This window comes from Jaculus jaculus, chromosome 11 (genome assembly GCF_020740685.1).
Source record: "Jaculus jaculus isolate mJacJac1 chromosome 11, mJacJac1.mat.Y.cur, whole genome shotgun sequence".
Taxonomy (NCBI): domain Eukaryota; kingdom Metazoa; phylum Chordata; class Mammalia; order Rodentia; family Dipodidae; genus Jaculus; species Jaculus jaculus.
The window spans coordinates 20,359,303-20,377,847 of NC_059112.1; the positions used below are offsets into that span (position 1 = coordinate 20,359,303).

General features: G+C 36.6%; 1 pseudogene; it reads right to left on the reverse strand.

Moving 5' to 3' along the window:
• Positions 1-680: 680 nt before the first annotated feature.
• Positions 681-18,545, reverse strand: part of LOC101599074 — a 37,453-nt pseudogene continuing 19,588 nt past the window's right edge.

Here is an 18,545-nt window from a genome sequence, read left to right on the forward strand (position 1 = left end):
CAGGAAGCACAGGTAGGAGGATTGCTGTGACTTCATGGCCACCCTGAAAGGACATAGTGAATTCCAGGTCAGCCTGGGCTAGAATGAGAACCTACCTCAAAAAACAAAAACAAACAAACAAGCAAAAATTCATGAATGGATGATAAATTGTGTAGAAACTGAAAATTTACAAACTTTAAAACCTGGAATCATTGACTATTCAGAAACTACACAGATTGTATGGATGAATCTACAATGTTCTAGCTGCTTCCCATGCCACCCAACTCACAGGAAAGCCTGACATTGATTAGTGTGGTGGTTTGATTCAGGTGTTCCCCAGAAACTTAGGTGTTCTGGATGCTAGGTTCCCAGCTGATCAAGATTTGGGATTTAAACCTTCCTGGAGGCAGTATATTGTTGGGGGCGGGCTTATGGGTATTACAGCCAGTTTCCTCTTGCCAGTCTTTGGCACACTCTTCTGTTCCTATTGTCCACCTTATGTTTTCCAGGAGGTGATGTCCACCCTCTGCTCATGACATTGTTTTTCCCTGTCATCATAGAGCTTCCCCTTGATTCTGTAAGCCAAAATAAAATCTTTTTTTTTTTTTTTTTTTTTTTCCCAAGAGCTGCTCTTGGTCAGGTGATTTCTAACAGCAATGTGATCCTGATTGCAACAATTAGATAGTGGTCCAGGCTATGAATTACTTACTGATGGTAATCTGCCTATCAGTAGACCCTATCACTGGGTTTACAATTTTGATATGAGCCCCAGACATCTGATGGATATCATTGATTTTGGCTCCCTGATACAGGATTATGCAGTCAATCAAATTGTTTGGAATGGTGAGGCCATGAGAAGTAGTCTGAGCAGACGCATCCAAACCTGACCAATAGCCTTTCATCTCTGGAGGGTTTGATTCAATGCCAGAGTCTAGTGTTATATTGCATCATGGTAAAATGAGAGTGTTGCCTTGCCAACACGTGCTGCTTGGGCAAGTCTGGCTGTGGAATGGCATACTATCCTTGAATGGTATAGGTCTCTAGAGGTGGTCCCTCCCAGACAGGGTGGAGGGACATGGACAAGGAGGTGTGGGGGAATTGGCTGCCTGTGCTGTACCTGTCCCGACCACCTGCAAAGGTGACTGGAGAACTTGAGGGCTTGTGCAGGTATGAGGTGGTCATGCCCTTGTGGGGGTACTGGGAGAGAGTCTCCAACATGACCATGCAGATCTGTCTGACACCCTCAGTGATGGACTATAGGATGACGGCCAGCACAGTTGAGTCCAGGCAAATATCCCCTGACACCAGGACCTGAGCCACTGCCCTCTCTTATATCTCCTTGATCTGGCAAACTACGTTCTCCCATGAGAGAGCCACAGTGACTGGAAGGTACCACCAGCCTTAGGGTGACTGGGGATCTACTGGCCGCTGTGCTGTTAGTCATAGGGCTGCTAGTGACCTCTTCCAGTTTATCAGTGATCATAGTGAAGGCTTTGAAGATGGCCTTAGTGGGCCCAGCCAAGGTGATAGTTCTCTCAGGACCACTCCCTTCTGAGATGCAGATACGTGCACCACTCTCCTTGCGCATCTTCTTAACTGATTCTCCGTTCTTTCCAATGATCCTGCCAACTTCCTTCCCATGCATAAGTAGCCAGATGGTGAGGCTGACATTGAATCCACTTTCAATCACTCCAGTGTCTGTGTCGAGCAGAGTGATGGGGAGCTGACCTTAAGTGGTCCAGCCTTTGGTCAATGGTTGGGGCATGAAAGCCAAAAGCTTCAGGTGCAAAGTGACTAAAGGAAGCAGGGGAGCAGAAGGGAAAGAGAGACCTGTTTTCTCATGGGCTCGAGAAAACCTTTACGTTTTGTGTTTATTCAGCTGTTTTCTTGCAAGAATGAGAATGACAACTTCTTAGTTGTTGACAATGAGATAGAAATTTGAAGGTGCATTTTTAGCACTTAAAAAATTATACTATATTCAAAAGGTTTGGTAAATCCCCCAGAAAGCTGATGTTTTGCTTGTTTACATATCGATGAGTTGAACACAACAGCTGCATGACAAATGCTGATTGCAGTGCGAATGCCATTTTAGTATATAATCAGATTTTTATTAAATTAAATTTTACTATTGAAGTGCTCTTGACTCCACTACCAACCCCTAGTAGATTATTAATTAAATTATGCAGCTCTGGGCTGGAGAGATGGCTTAGCGGTTAAGCGCTCGCCTGTGAAGCCTAAGGACCCCGGTTCGAGGCTCGGTTCCCCAGGTCCCACATTAGCCAGATGCACAAGGGGGCGCACGCGTCTGGAGTTCGTTTGCAGAGGCTGGAAGCCCTGGCGCACCCATTCTCTCTCTATCTGTCTTTCTCTCTGTGTCTGTCGCTCTCAAATAAATAAAAAATAAAAATTAAAAAAAATTATGCAGCTCTGAAGAATGTTCCTACTAGATATGATTTTATTGCATGATTTAAGCCATGCAGGATTGTGTCCTTGTGAAACTTAGATTTAATCACACATTCATGAGAGAAGTATTCATTTATTGTATACTGGTCATGAGAAATAAAATTTTAATTGAAAGACATTATAGCTAGAATTTATCCTAAGATTACTAAGTATATTTTTGTAATATGATATTTGATTTAATTTTAAAATGATGTAATAGACTTTTTATATATTACAGTTTTGTCAATTAAGAACTTTGTAAATGATGGCATTAACTATCACATTTGTGCACTAGTTAAAAATCAGTATTAGTACTGTTTCTTCATTTAAATGATGTCAAAGTTCAGTTAAAACAGTTTAATTTGGTGTTAATATAGTAAATAAATACTCAGAAGCACATCTAGCATCACAATTAATGACAAAATGCTATAAGCCCTTTTTCCATAATCATCAAAAAATAAATATTCCACATGCCATATAATTTGGGATGCATTAACACAACAAGCAGAAAGGAGAATGTAATGAAAAAAAAGAGAAACTTGCAAATAAATATCTCTCATCATTTAATGTAGGCAATACTGTCATATATTATACCTAAGGTAATACCTAGGAGCAAATGTGATGATTTCATTTTTGGGTTTTACTTTCATAAGCTAGTGCTCTGGCTATTCTGAAAGTAGAATGACTAATAATCATAATTTTAGAAGAATATAAAGACCAAAATGAAAAAAATGAACTTATTTAGTCAAATATCGTCAAGGTTGCTTTTTATGTTTCATGATATACCATTTAAATGGTTGGAATTAGTGTCATTGTTAAAATACTTAATGGAATATAAATTACATATGATTGTTTGACATCAGGACTAAACTTCAAAAGTACTCTGAAAGTCATATAAGTGATATAAAAAGTAAAAGTTTAAGCAGGCTAGTTCCATTACTAATTTAAACTACCTAACAAAAATTTAATAATTCCATTGATTTAGCAACACTGATCCATATTTTTATTTTCATGCAAAAAAATGTAAATATTTTCTATTTATTACTTTAATTTTCTTTCCAGGTAAAATTATTGTTAACTCTATCACTGTAAAATTCTATAATTTTAATTATCCTATTAAAGTTCTTTTCGTAAGCTTATGTCTAATGAAGTTCAGTTACATTTCTTTCCCCTTCTTTTTAATATCACATTTTAAAAACAACTCATTTGAAATGGATATTAATCAAACTTTCATTTTTATTATGTCTTATTTTTTAGAAAACTTTATTGAATAAAAATATTTGCATTAAAATCAGAATAGAAATAAATTTTATTATTTTGACCCAGAAATAGTTTTGAAGCAAAGTGAATTTTTTTTTTTTTTTTTTTTTTTGGTTGGTGAGGTAGGGTCTCACTCACTCTAGTCCAGGCTGACCTGGAATTCACTATGGAGTCTCAGGGTGGCCTCAAACTCACAGCAATCCTCCTAGCTCTGCCTCTTGTGTGCTGATATTAAAGGCCTGTGCCACTACGCCCGGCCACAAAGTGATTTTTAAAAAGGATATTAAAATATTTGTCTGAAGAAAGCATTGTTTTAGACCTTATAAGTGATTTTTTGAAGAAGTTTTTGAACTTGCTATTTAACATTCAAGATGTATAAAACAGCATCACCTCTAATTCTGTTCTTGAAATGCCATATGATTAACAGTTCAAAATTGTCTTGAGCTCCATAGTGGGGATACTGTTTAGTTCATTTTGAAGAAGATTTACTCAACCTTGTGGATTGTTCATCTGAAAAGTGGATGTATTCCTAGAACTGAAAATAGTAGAACATTAGACATATCTGTAGGAATGAAATCCTTTAGGATTGAATATTTTTTTTTCTTATTAGTATAATATACTCCCATAGTTCTGGATGATTCCACAGAGTTAAAACAAATATCTCTGGGGTGAAATTTTCTTGAAGAGCCTTAGCTATAATTCAAGGTAAAATTACCACCTGTCTAGAGTTGAAGGCTTATGGGGACAATATTTACTTGGAGAGTGTTCCATACCTCTATGCACAGCAGCATTACAGTTGACAACCATGTATATTAGTCAAGAAAAAATGTGCTCTTGAGAGTCAGGTGGAGTGGATATGAATGACCCTCTTTCTATTCTAATGCGAATAGTTGACTTTCTTTCCCCCTTGCAATCATCGCTCCCAAATCCTGTGCCATAATACAAATTTAAGTACTTTTTCATGAAAAATGATGATGTGAGCAGAAGTACCAAGAGGAAACGAGCAATGGGAAACAGTAGAAAAGAATGTTCTGTAGTGAGTCATAAGTATTGCATTCAATTATTTCAAAATTTAAAATACTGCATTAGAAACACAAACATTTGACTCTCACTTTAAAAGCACAGCTAAGTTAATGAAAAAAAAATACTAACGATTATGGTTAACTTCATGAGTTGATTTTTGTTAGGCAATAATTGCCAGTTATTTTGTCAAACCCTAATTTAGGTATTGCAAGGAAGATTCATATAAAAAATTATTTTACTTGAAGTCATAATGTGAAAGATTAAGGCCTTGAGTGCAACAAAGGAATGATGTCACAAACATACAGTGAATCCTGCCTGAGTTTTCAGCCCGTTTTTGGACCAAAAAGCTTAATATTTGTCAGTCCTCATAATTATGGAGTGAATTACTTAAACTCTCTTTCTCTGTCATTGTTAGTTTGATATTCTACTCCTACCAGTATAGAGAACCAGAAGTCCTAACATAACGTGTATGAGCAATAGTCTTTCATGTGCCATTCAGATGATATTTTCAATACAAGCCTAGGATTTTTGGTGAGACTGAGTTCAAATGCATGGACCTAGTTGATTTTAAAGATTTCTGTTACAAATAGCATTGATATTTCATATTAAGTTGGCATTGCAGTTATATGTCTATGTGTTTATAACTTATGACTAATGGATTAAGCTTCATGTAAATGATATATATCTCTGTATCATGTATTTACAGAATGTCGTCCAGGAAATGTATCTTAACTCCTGATGGAAAGTTCTATGTTGCTATTTTTATGAGACAGAAGCTAGAGATACCTCAATTATTCATCCATTGAAGGATAAATAAACAAACTGCTTATTAATATAATTATGTATTATTTTCATATATAAAGGAATGAAGCATCGGTATATATTATTATAATATATGTTTATACACAATGTGAAAAAAAAGCTAGTCACAGAAGATCATATACTGAATTATTTAACTTATATGATTTTTTTACTTAGGGACAAATCTACGGAGATGAAAATCACTAGGATGTTTGCCAAAATGTCTGTGGCAAGGAAAGATAGTGGCTGCTTATAAGCCTAACGTGCCCAGTGATAGGCTTAACAATTCTGTTAATATACTGAAAACAACAGAGCTATACATTTGAAAAAGGAAAAGTTAAGATCAAATGAGTTATGTTTTAGTTAATCTGTTATTAAACTAGAAGTTCATAGAAAGAGTACCGGAAGTATGGAAATTATTAAAGATATTATAAAAGTCCAGTGACATATTCTGAAACCAAGGTAGTGAACACAGGGTAGCACTCACATGAAGACAGATGTGCAAAACAATGGGGCAAAATGAACCAACAAAGAATAAAGCAAATAGGTAAACTGAAAACAAAACAAAAATAAAAGCTTCTGTGCAGAAAAAAACAAAACAAAACACAATCTTTAGGGAGAGAAGATAGCCCACAGGATGGATGGAAATGTTTGCAAATTGTAGCTGATAGAAAGTTAATATTTATTTAAAGAATTTGTACAAATCAGTTGAATAAATAAGTCCAACTTAATAAAAATGGGCAAAAGATTTAAACTGATCTTTCTCCAACTAGTATCCATACCTGACAAACAAATGAATGTAAATAGTTCAATGTTTACAATGCTTTCTCAAGGCTGAGACAAAATACTGGACCAGAAAAAACTTATGGAAAGAAAAATATTTAATTATACTTGTAATTCTAGAGGGTAGGTTCCATCATGGAGAGGGGGAGGAGAGCAGGAGTGGGAATCAGGTGTCAGCAACTGTCACTTTGTAGCACAGGATATGAAAGAACACCACATGGGACCTGGTTTTACTATCTCAAGTCTATCCCCCCACACAGACAGACAGACAGACAGACAGACAGACAGACAGACACACACACACACACACACACACACACACACACACACACACATGCATTCACGTAAGCACACGCACACAAATGATGCATTTCTTTTAGCAAGTTTCCAACTACTAAAGGTTCTACAACCTTCCAGAATATTGCCATCAGCTGGTAATTAAGTATAAAATATGGGATCTTAAATGGATCATTTTGTATCTCAACTACCACACTCACATTCTTCATTTGACATTGGGATATCATATCACACCCAGTGGAAGGATGTGTGTTAAATAGAAAAGAGAATGTTGATGAAGATGTGGAGAAATCAGAACATTTCTTCAGTCTTGCTGAAAGAAAAAGAGTGTGGTTGCTGTGAACAACAGGTGATATTTTCAAATATAGTAAAAAAAAAAAAATTAAAATCCCCCTGTGTTCCAGCAATATCACTTCTGTGCTTTAGCAGTTGCCTTCTAATTGCTGGGGAAAGACCTGGCTAGAACAGCCTCTAGGAGGAAAGTATTTAGTTCAGACTTACAGTTTTAAGGAAATTCCACCATGGGGGAGAAAACAGGCAACTGGCTGACATCATGTATCAGCAGCAGCGAGAAAGCAATCTAAGAGAGCAAGCTCTGAACACCCAATGGGCTGAAACAGTTCATCATCTATTCTCTCCTTGGTGATACCCCTTCTAGAATAATCTACCCCACAAAGCCTTCACTAACTGGCCTAAGCAGGAGACTTAATCACAAACACTGGAGGCTATGGGAACATTTATTTTTTAGTATTAATTATATATACACTGTGTATACAGCCATGTTGGTACCCTAGTTATCCTCCTCTCTGTCCTCCCTCCTCCATAGGCACCCTCCTCATTGGAGAATATTAGGGTCATGCATTGTGTGGTTAGCCATCAGTTATGGGTAAGAGGCAATGTTTCTGTGCATAATGTCCCCACACCTGGCTCTAACAATCTTTCAGCCCCCTCTTCCACAAAGTTCCCTGAGCCATGTTAGGTTCCTTTTAGGTCCACTTCAGTGATGAGGTCTTAGGAGCATTTGTCTCTCTGGATTTCTGGTTTGGTAGGAGTTGAGTGTTCTCTATGTCTATCTCCTTCACCCATGTGCTGGTACCAGGTTCACCACTCTTGTTCTTTTCCCCAACTACTCTATTGTTTCAGCTGGGACCCTGGTGAGGTGTGATGGGCTAATTCTCTCCTCAGGTTCTGCATTCATCTGAAAAAGAAGCAAATTCTCCAATGGAGAGTGAAGTCAGCACCAGATGAATGGAATAACCATTATTATTTTGGAGAGAATTTAATAGGTGTAGGCCCTCATATAGCCCATAGTTGGTGAGAGCTTGGTAATGGAGAACAGGCTCTTTTTTTGGATATGGTTCTGACTTGTTTCCTAGATTGTGCTATGGGTTCCATTCCATTGAATGGATCCATTAGCCGATTCAAGAGCAGTTAGTTACCAACCATGGCCATGAGCCACTATTGCACTTATGTGTGCATCATGTCAGGTTGTTTGCTGCTGAGTAGCATAGAATATGGGTTTCTTGGACAGATATTGGACATTTTCCCCCAGTCACTCAAACCAACACATGGGTGCATTCAGAAGAGTTGAAAAGAAGATCTTAAACAGACATTTTCAGCATTATTTACAATAACTAAGAAGACGAATGAACAGAGATGTCTATTAATAGCTAACAGTATGTTTTAATAATAAAATTAATAAGTGTATAATTAAATAAATTAGATAAAGAGAATGTGATATTGATATGATGTGGAGTATCATTCAGCATTTAAATATAAATGAATCTCATCCCCTGGTGCAATATGGATGAACATTAAGAGTACAACTCTGAAAGTACTAGGTAAGTCACAACGGGTGAATGCTACATGGTCTCAATGATCTGAAGTACTAAAGTAGAAGAACTTAGAGTAATAAAAAGTGCCCCAGTGGGCATGAGGGGCTGGAAGGAGGAGGAAGTGAGAAGCTGGATTTCAGCAGACAGAGAGTTTCAGTATTACAAGATGATAATATTACAGGAATGTGCAACATAACCATACGAATATAAGCAGCCACAATCACTAAGCAACAATATAAACAGAGAAGATAATGCAAACTGAGACAGATGAGAAGAAGCCTCCTTTTCTTGGGACACTATGCCATGAGTTTACCTCTACTAAAGCACTATTAAATTTCTAAACAACATTAAGATAGGTTACTGTTAATACTGTTCTTTTTTATTTTTTTCATTTGCTGAAGCATGTTTAGGTCTCTCTTTACTTTTGTTAAATTTTATTTCATTAATTGGCATCTTTATATTATGGACAAATTATGTGATGGTCTCCCGCAAGTTGTGTTATCCCTTCATATCCCTTCTTCCTGGCCCCCATTCCACAGAGGGTCACACTCACTGGGGACGCTGGTGTTGACCGTGGTGTCATGAATACAACAGTCTCTGTGGGGGTGTGTGGAATGCCTTAGGACACTCCTTCCCACCGTGTGGCACGCACAATCTTCCCACCCTCACTTCTGCAATGCTCCCTGAGCCTTGTTACGATTCTTACTTTAGTGTGGAGCTCTTTACAACTTCTGGATTTCTACTCTATAGTCAGCACCTCCCTACTAACAAGCTAACAGGTCAGGAAGTACAGAAATTTCATTCCCTCACTGGCAGCTGTTAGACCCTTTTGTGTAAGACTCACAGCCAAGCAGCCTCTTTCTGGTAATGGGCTGGCCTCTCCTCATGGCAACCCAGTTGCTACGAATGCTCCAAAGATATTTGAGGAAGCTTCACCGTAGTCAGAGCAACAATAATCCCGATCACAGTTTTTATAAACTCTCAGTCTTCTTGTCATCAGACACCTTATCCAACACTAGCAGCCATTATAGAATGGTCCAGATGGAGGGTACATCCAGTAGAAGTTCAGGAGAATACCTATCATTTGTATAGTCATAATCCTTCATTAGTATTCAGAGCTGTTGAGCAACTAGATAAAATCACACAGCACAACATAAGCAAATAGTCCACAAAGGAAAAAAGGGAGCTTAATATTCAAATGAATCTTAATTTTTTATGAAGTAAAATCTCTAGATGAAGTAAGAAATGCAGAGAGGATAATAGGATGATAAGTATGATTAAAATAAGGATCAAATAACCTCAAGTTTGGAGGTCAAGTGAAAGATTTTGGATTATTCACTAAATATTGCTTAAAGCAAATGTCAGCAGCAACTTAAACCCATGTTGTGTTGTAAACAAATTCATTCTATTGAATGTGAGATATAATGTATAAATAAGAATATTTTGTATTAGAATTTATATACATAGGAATTATAAACTTATCATTCTTAGAGAGAAAAGTTACAAAAATGGCTAATATTTTATGTTTTGTTGATGTCTTCAAAAGATATTTATAAGGGAACTATACTAGAAGAAACATTAAAGAATCATTTAATAATTATGCTTATCACTAAAAGAATTAATGTCTGGGACAATAAATGTAAAAACTAAGTATACACAAAAACAAAGAAACAATTACACACACACACACACACACACACACACTCAAATAGTAAGGAGACACAAACCAACAGAGACATAAACATGCATCTAACTACAAAGGTTAAGAGGACATAGTCACTTTATTTCTGGACATGTATAACTAATTTGCATCTCTATCTCTAAAGGATAAATTTTCAAAGAAAAGGGGACTGGAGAGTCCAAGACCCTCCAAGGATGCCTGTACTTAAGCTTGATTTAGAGAGGGACTACTGCCTTCGGAGGATCAAGATTCAAACCCACAAATGTCAGCCAACCCCCATCAAAATATAATAACCCCTTATATAAGGTTAGGCTAGTGCCTGCAGTACCAAAAAAATAAAAAATAAAAAATAAAAAGCCTAACTTAAACACTCCTCTCCAAGGCAAAGCTAGAAATGCATTAAGATCCGTAGGCCTGCAAGGCACGTGGGCTTCCATTAGTTTTGCAAGGCTGTGAAGAAGGAAAGGCAAGGAGGGAATCAGCCAGGATGGTTGCCCACGGTGATTTGCACTGCTTAGGTTTTACTGCTAAGATCCTATCTTTTATTACTGAAGAACAATAAGCTCCCCTCATAATGAACAACATAAAGGATGTGTAAAACTTTATTGCGATTCTTCATTTGGCGAATGTCCTAGGGCCAGAGTGAGCCTATTAGAGGATCAGCAGTAAGCCCACGACTCCTTGGCATGGGATGCAGACAGGAAGTACTGCAGAGAGAAGGACAAAGAGACAAACTCTGTCCAGGAGAACTGGTTATCCCGCGAGTGATGTGGCGGAGAAGGCAGTGTCCATACAACCCACAACAGACACACCTGTGTCATTTCAACTTGGGACAAGCGCAGTAGCATAGAAAGAAAAGAAACAGATCGTTTTTATACCCTTTAATAAAAAAGGATTCATTCTCTCTATCTGCCTCTTCATTTCTTTCTCAAATAAATAAATAAGGTGTTTTTTTGTTTGTTTGTTTGTTTGTTTGTTTTTTAAAGGAAGGGCTAGAAAGATAGTGTAGCAGTTTAGGCAGTTTCCTATGAAGCCAAAGTACCCAAGTTCAGTTCCTCAGTAACCACCTGGTAACTACCACCAAGCAGTGATGCGTGCTTCTGGAGTTCATTTGCAATGGCTGGAGGCTCTGGCATGCCCATTCTCTCTATCTGCCTATTTCTCTCTCCCTCCCTTTCTCATAAGTTAATCAATCAGTCATTAAATAATTTTTTTAAAATTTTTATTTATTTATTTGAGAGTGACAGACACAGAGAGAAGGACAGATAGAGGGAGAGAGAGAGAATGGGTGCGCCAGAGCTTCCGCCTCTGCAAACGAACTCCAGACGCGTGTGCCCCCTTGTGCATCTGGCTAACGTGGGACCTGGGGAACCGAGCCTCGAACCGGGGTCCTTAGGCTTCACAGGCAAGCATTTAACCGCTAAGCCATCTCTCCAGCCCATAAAAATATTTTTTCAAAAAGGATGGCGAGTAGCAATCTCTATGATTTGAGAAACGTAATAGGTACTTTCCAGATATTTTCTTTCAGCCACAAGAAAAGGAATGGAAACAGTAATCTAATTAATAGTCATAGTAATAAAATCAGACCAACAGAAAGGCCATAAGAAATAACATATGCAGAGGTTGGATCTTCAGAAATGCCCTTCTCAGCTCTGTAGTTAAAGGTACTTGCTTTCAAAGATTCTCTCTCAAGGTGCCTAAAGGTTCCTGCCATAATTGATGCATGAAACAAAATTGCATTGGATATTTTTTGGGGGGAAGCTGCCTGGTCATAATAACAAACTCTCACATATTTTAATTTTTTATTTAATTGAGAGGGGAGAGAGAGAGAGAGAGAGAAAGAGAGAGGAGAGAGAGAAGTCATGCCAAGGACTCAAGCCGCTATAAACAAACGAACTCCAGATGGATGTGCCACCTTGTACATCTGGCTTACGTGGGTACTGGCAAATCAAACTTGGATTCTTAGGCTTTGCAGACAAGTGCTTTAATTGCTAAGCCATCTTTTCCACTCTTACATCTACATTTTAAGGCATATTATTTTTAATGTTAATCTCATAAGATACTTCAAGACAAAAGAGTTTAAGTTGTGGCTTAATTCTATATGTATAACTTACTTAACACTAAGTATGACATAACACATATTATTAAAAGTAATTTGAACTAGGAGTTAAACCAAAGATAAAATAACACAGTTTTATTTTCTAAGCCAAAAAATTCATAATCTTAGCAGGAATATTCCCATCATGAATACAGGGTTGTAAAATTTTTAGAGATATACTGGAATGCCCATTTCTCTCCCCTTCTCCCTTCTTTCTCTTTCACTGGTGCATGTACCCACTTTGTCCTCTCCTTCCCCTCATTTTATTTCTTCCTCTTTTCCTTTTCCTCTGTTACAATTAAGTCTTAGTCCAAGGTAAAAAGAAGAGCTACATTGGAATGTTCAATTTTTATCTCAGAATTGTAAGTGATTTACCTGTTAATTTCAGGACACATAAAAGATCAAGCATTTGCCTGCAGTTCTCAGATGGATGCTGTTAAGGACCACATGAATTCCTCAGATGAGAGAGAAAATTTTTCTGATGCCATAATGTATTTATGCAGCCATCACCAGAGCCTGATCTTCAGTATCATGGTCTCTTTGTCAGAAACAAACAAAAACAACAGAAAATATGAAATTACCAGTATAAATAGTGACATTTGTTATCATTGTTATTGACCAAATCTCGTGAAAATGTCATGAATTCATTAGAGTCTATAATAATAATAAAATAGGTGACAAAAGTAAGTTTGAAAGCAATATGCATTCTGTAAGTATGGCATTATACATTTGGCAATATATTATTCTCCCTCTCTCTCTCTCCTCTCCAGTGAGGGTTATAGATGATTTTCAAATGCATAGTTCATCTGAACTATGTGATGCTCAGGCATCACATTTCCTAAGAAATAGAGACTATAATAGATGGCAACAATGTCACCCAACATCAACTTGAGAAAATGGCCTCCATTGTGTGCGGCATGCTTTAAACAGAAACCATCACTCCCATAACTCTTAACACTAGACAAAAAATGAACAAGGTTAAATCATTGTGGTGTCTATGAAAATACAGGCTGCATCTACCTAGAGTTCCTAAAATCAGTTCTTTGATGACAGTAGCTCATCCATTCAAACAGCACCTCAGTTTAAACTAACTTTCAATTTAGTTGACTTACCTCTATATTGAAAGGTTTTCATTGAACTTTCTCTCTGTCTTCAGTGTGTGTGTGTGTGTGTGTGTGTGTTTGGGGGGAAAATCTTCTAGTTACATCCATTTAGAGGATGGATTAAAGAAATCAATTATCTGTCCTTTCTTTTTATCTGATATACAAACTAAAGTATTTAGAAGAAGTAATTCAAATATGGTAAAAACAAAATTAGTGAATTGTAAGCTACTAGAAAGTTTATAACTCACCCTAGAAAGGACAGCTGCACAGCATCTAGAAAGACGTTACATTATCATCTGGGTCTAAATACTGCTGTGCTGGAACAAAGAAGTGGAGAAAAGTTTACGTGTCAGAGTTCCCAGTGCAAGTGTAGGTCAAAGTTTTCTCATTGTCCAACAAGTGAATGTCACACTGTAGCATAGCATACTGTTTCCCAATAATGTGTCCTATGAGAACTGCATTACTTAAAAAAAAAAAAATCAAAATCCAAGTTAAGAATAATAATTTTCTGAAAAAAAATGACTATTCTAATTTCAAGAATGGAAGGCAAGTCCTCCTACTCTGGACAAGTAGAAACTATGAAAAATATAAAATATCTTATCAAAATCACAACAGTATTAAGATAATAATTATCAACTTGACACTTAGGATCAGAAATCTATTGAATGGCTTTTTGAGACTGCAAAGACATTTTAAAACTCAGGAGGTAGTAGTGGCGTTTAGTAGTGTTATAGCCCACCAAGACTAGGTACTATTTTAATTATAGGGACACAATGATTGTAAAACAAGAAAACTAGTACAGCAAAAGTGTTTTTCTCACAGAGGCTATGGAAATTTTCATCTCACCTGACAGTCTATAAAGTGCTGAATACTTGAAAAGGTTTATTGACTCAAAATCACTAGCTCTCACAGTAATGAACCAGAAAAAAAATAAGAATATTTTCTACTAGAGGAAGAACCTTATTCCAGTTCTGAAATTACATTCACAAATACTTTTTAAAACTAATTTGGGGGACTGGAGAGATGGCATAGCAATTAAGGTGCTTGCCTGAAAATCCTCTAGACCCACCACATAGGCCAGATAAACAAGGAAGCATACATGTCTGTAGTTCATTTGCAGTGACTAGAGGCCCTGGTGCTCCCATTCTCTCTCTCTCTCTCTCTCTCTCTCTCTCTTTCTCTCTTTCTCCTTTGTTATCTCCTCACCTATTTTTCTATCTATCTCTTTTTCTCTCTCAAATAAATAAATAAAAATTAAAAATTAACATTAAAAAACTAATTTTTGTTTAAAATAAAATGTAATTAATGCAAAAAGACAAAAGTGACACAGTACAGCAAAAGAAGAGGGGTATAGAGAGATAGCTTGGTAGTTAAGGCACTTGACTGCAAAGCTTAATGACCCCAGTTCAATTCCCTATTACCCGTATAAAGCCAGATACACAAAGTTTTTCATGTGTCTAGACTTTGTTTGCAGCAACTACAATCTCTGGTACACACATTTCTCTGTCTCTTCCCTCCCCTTTCTCTGTCTCTCTCTCTCTCTCTCTGTCCCTCTTTCTCTCTGCTTATAAATTAACAAAATAAATTTTAAAAATGAAAAAGAAGGGCTAGATGGATGACCTAGCGGTTAAGCACTTGCTTGTGAAGCCTAAGGACCCAGGTTCGAGGCTCGATTCCCCAGGACCCATGTAAGCCAGATGCATAGGGGTCACATGCATCTGGAATTCATTTTCAATGGCTAGAGGCCCTGGCATGCCCATTCTCTCTCCCTCTCTCTCTCTCTGTCTCTCTCTCTCTCTCCTTCTTTCTCTTTTTCTCTGTCACTCTCAAATAAATAAATAAAAATAAAAAAAACAATTTTAAAAATGAAAAATAAGAAAAACAACCTATGAGACACCTAGGATCTCTATATATTGAAATGGACAGAAATGAGTAATAAATAATTATTCTGATATTTTAAGAGATAAAGGCAATTGCAAAAATTTCACAGAAATTTCATTAGAATTCATAATACTTGGAAAAAAAACTTCAGAACTTAAAAATAATCTGAATTATACACAAGAATTGGGTCATGATTTGCTGAGACATTTATCATACCAATAACTGGGGGCTAACTCCACAATGCACGAACCATTTTCATCAACAAGGAGGGTCCAATGGGAGGGGGTAGATCACAGATGAGCCTAAACAATGGTACCAAACTGCCTGTATTTTCTGAAAAGAAAACTAATAAATTAAATTAAAAGAAAAGAAAATAAATGATCTACAAGGGAAATGAACATAGAAATAAACAGAAAATCAAGAGAAGAGAAACACAGGCAATATGATGGGACGTCACACAAGAGTACCTGGAGTCTACTGAAAGGAAGTTCAGGAAAATGGGACCAAAGCAAGTTATGATAGAAGCAGAACATCTAGACACAACAAAACAACTTGTACTAATTAAAAATGTGATTTTAAAAGAAACTCAATTTAAGACACTGTTCACCAAGGAAACAAAAGATAAAGGCGAATATAAGAGATTGTGCCATTAAAAAATCACACAAAAAATTACTCAGGAATAAAAGTTGGCATTCACTGTCAACTTTCATGGTAAGCAAATGCCTGTGATAATCAATGTTATGCCAAAAAAATCTGGAAAATAACAGATTTTTGCACATCTAGGCTTCAAAAGACAAATGTGGGACTGGAGAGATGGCTTAGCGGTTAAGGTGCTTATCTGCGATGCCTAAGGATCCAGGTTCTATTCTTTAGTCCCCACGTAAGCCAGATTCACAAGGTGGTACATGCATTTGGAGTTCATTTGCAGTGGCCAGAGGCCCTAGCATGCCCATTATCTCTCTCTCTCTCTCTCTCTCTCTCTCTCTCTCTCTCTCTCTCTCTCTCTCTCTCTCTCTCTCGCTCTCTCAAAGAAATAAATAAGAATACTTCTTTGGTGGTGAGGAGGGAGGGCGTTACCATGGGATATTTTTTATAATCATGGAAAATGTTAATAAAAATTGAGAAAAAAGAATACTTCTTTAAAAACAGACAAATGTAAGTATATTATCAATAGCAGAAGAAACTTACTGTTGAATACTTAAGCAAAATTAGCTATTAAAATGTATTATCTGTAGCTCTATATACATTTTCAAACACAATGTATTAAAGTATTAGTATACCATATAGGGATATGGACAATTTAATTCTATTTTAGATAGCATACAGAATTGCAGACATTATGGTACTTTCACACCTCCTCTCTCTCCTACTCCTCCCTTGTTCCCATTCCCCTCCTTTTGTTTATATGCACTTCTATCCTTTCCTCCGTTCTCCACATCCCTTCCTTCTCCTCACTTCTTACGCTTTCTTGGTCACATTTCTAGCTTGTTAGAGTTTTCACACACTTATCCTTATTATAATCTAGGGTTATCTCTTGAAAGACAATGTGTAATTTTGAGCTTTCTAAGGTCATCTTGCTTAATATAAATCTTTCCAGATCCATCCATTTTCCTGAAATTTTCATTTCAGTTTTTTCTTTTTTTTCTCTTTAATGCTGAGTAAAACTACATTGTGTATATGCTCTGTATTTCTATCATCCATTTATCTGTTGATGGGCTTTGAGGTTTGTTCCATTTCGCAGCTAATGTCAGTAGAGCGGCAATGTAAATGAATGTGCAAGTATCTCTGCAGTCAGATATGAGTCCCGTGGGTATATAAGCAGAGCTTTCATAGTGGACCATACGGCAGTTATATTTCTAATGTGTGTGAAAAACAACCACACTGATTTCCATCATGGCTGTACAAAATTACACTCTCCATCAGTCAAACTGTGATCCTCTTTCTTCACACCTTCACCAGCATTTTTGGTCAATTTTCCTGATGGCAGACATTTTGACTGGTGGTGTGATGGTATCTTGAAGTGGTTTTAATTTAATCTTACAAAAGTAGCATGTATAAAAGAAAAAAAAAGTTAAGAAAGTACAAATATTGTATATTAAATGATCCAACTTATACATTATTCATAAAGAGATAGAATTAAAGATTAATAGTTGCATGCTTAGGAGTCAAGGTAATTACATGGTATGTATCAAATATACAGAAACAAGGCTGATTTTTGTGATTTGACAGAGTGGAGTTTTTGCAGTTAGCAAGTTATGACTGGCGAAACTTCTCAGACGCTTTTAGTAGTCCTTCTCTTAGTTAGCTAGAAGGCTTGTTTTCGATACTAGTCTGTAAGAACATATTAAGCAATGTATTTCCGATTTGTAAAGTTTATTTATGTGTATTAAGTATGTTTTAAAAACAAGAAAAGTATTTTCCATTGTCTTATCCCATGGAATCACAATGTTTTTTTTTTTGTTTTGTTTTTTTTTTGTTTTGTCAAAGAATGTGTTGCTTAGAAAGCATTTAGGGGATAGAAAATAAAAGAAACTGTTGTATATTCACTAGAGGGACTAGATATCTAGTCTGGATACATTTCCTTGATCCTGTGAGTAGAGCATCAGTAAACATGGTTGAGCAAGTATCTCTAAGGAAGTGAGAAGAGTCTTTAGGATGTAGGGCTAAGAGTGTTATAACTGGGTTTCAGTTCCAGAAGCTTCTCTTTTCAGATGGTTGTCACCCCAGCAGGCACCACATGGAAATGTATAAATTACCTTTATGTAAGACAGGAAGCTATGAAATTAGTAGTGAAACAGACAAAGGCATCAGGTTGGACTTTCTGATCAGGACTCAGGAAATAAAAGCAGTAAGATTGAATCAAATCAATAATATCCACAAAACAATAAACTATTGAGAAAGGAAAAAGGCATCCCGTAGAATTGACAAAATTTATATAGTACTTAATCCAACAACAGATGGAGATCCAGCATATATAAAGAACTGTTGAATAGATTACTTGATCTTTTGGTGTTTATTCATTAAGTTCTTTATATATGCTGGAAGAATTAAGTTTAAAAACACGAAGTGCACATATTTAGTCATGTGCAAATTATATTAATTTGAAATTCTACCTCATCCCAGACATAAAGGCTATCATAAAATCAAAAAGCAAGTAAGCTGAAGAGAATGTTGAGAAAATGGAGTCCTTACACAAGGCTGGTGAGGAGGCAAATTAGAGAAAGCACTATGGAAATCAACACAGAGATTCCACAGAAACCTAAAGTGAGAATTACCATATGATCCAGCCATACCATTTCTAATGAAAATTGAAGAGATCTAACTTTTTCTGAGACAACTGCCTACCACTGCATTCTGCAACA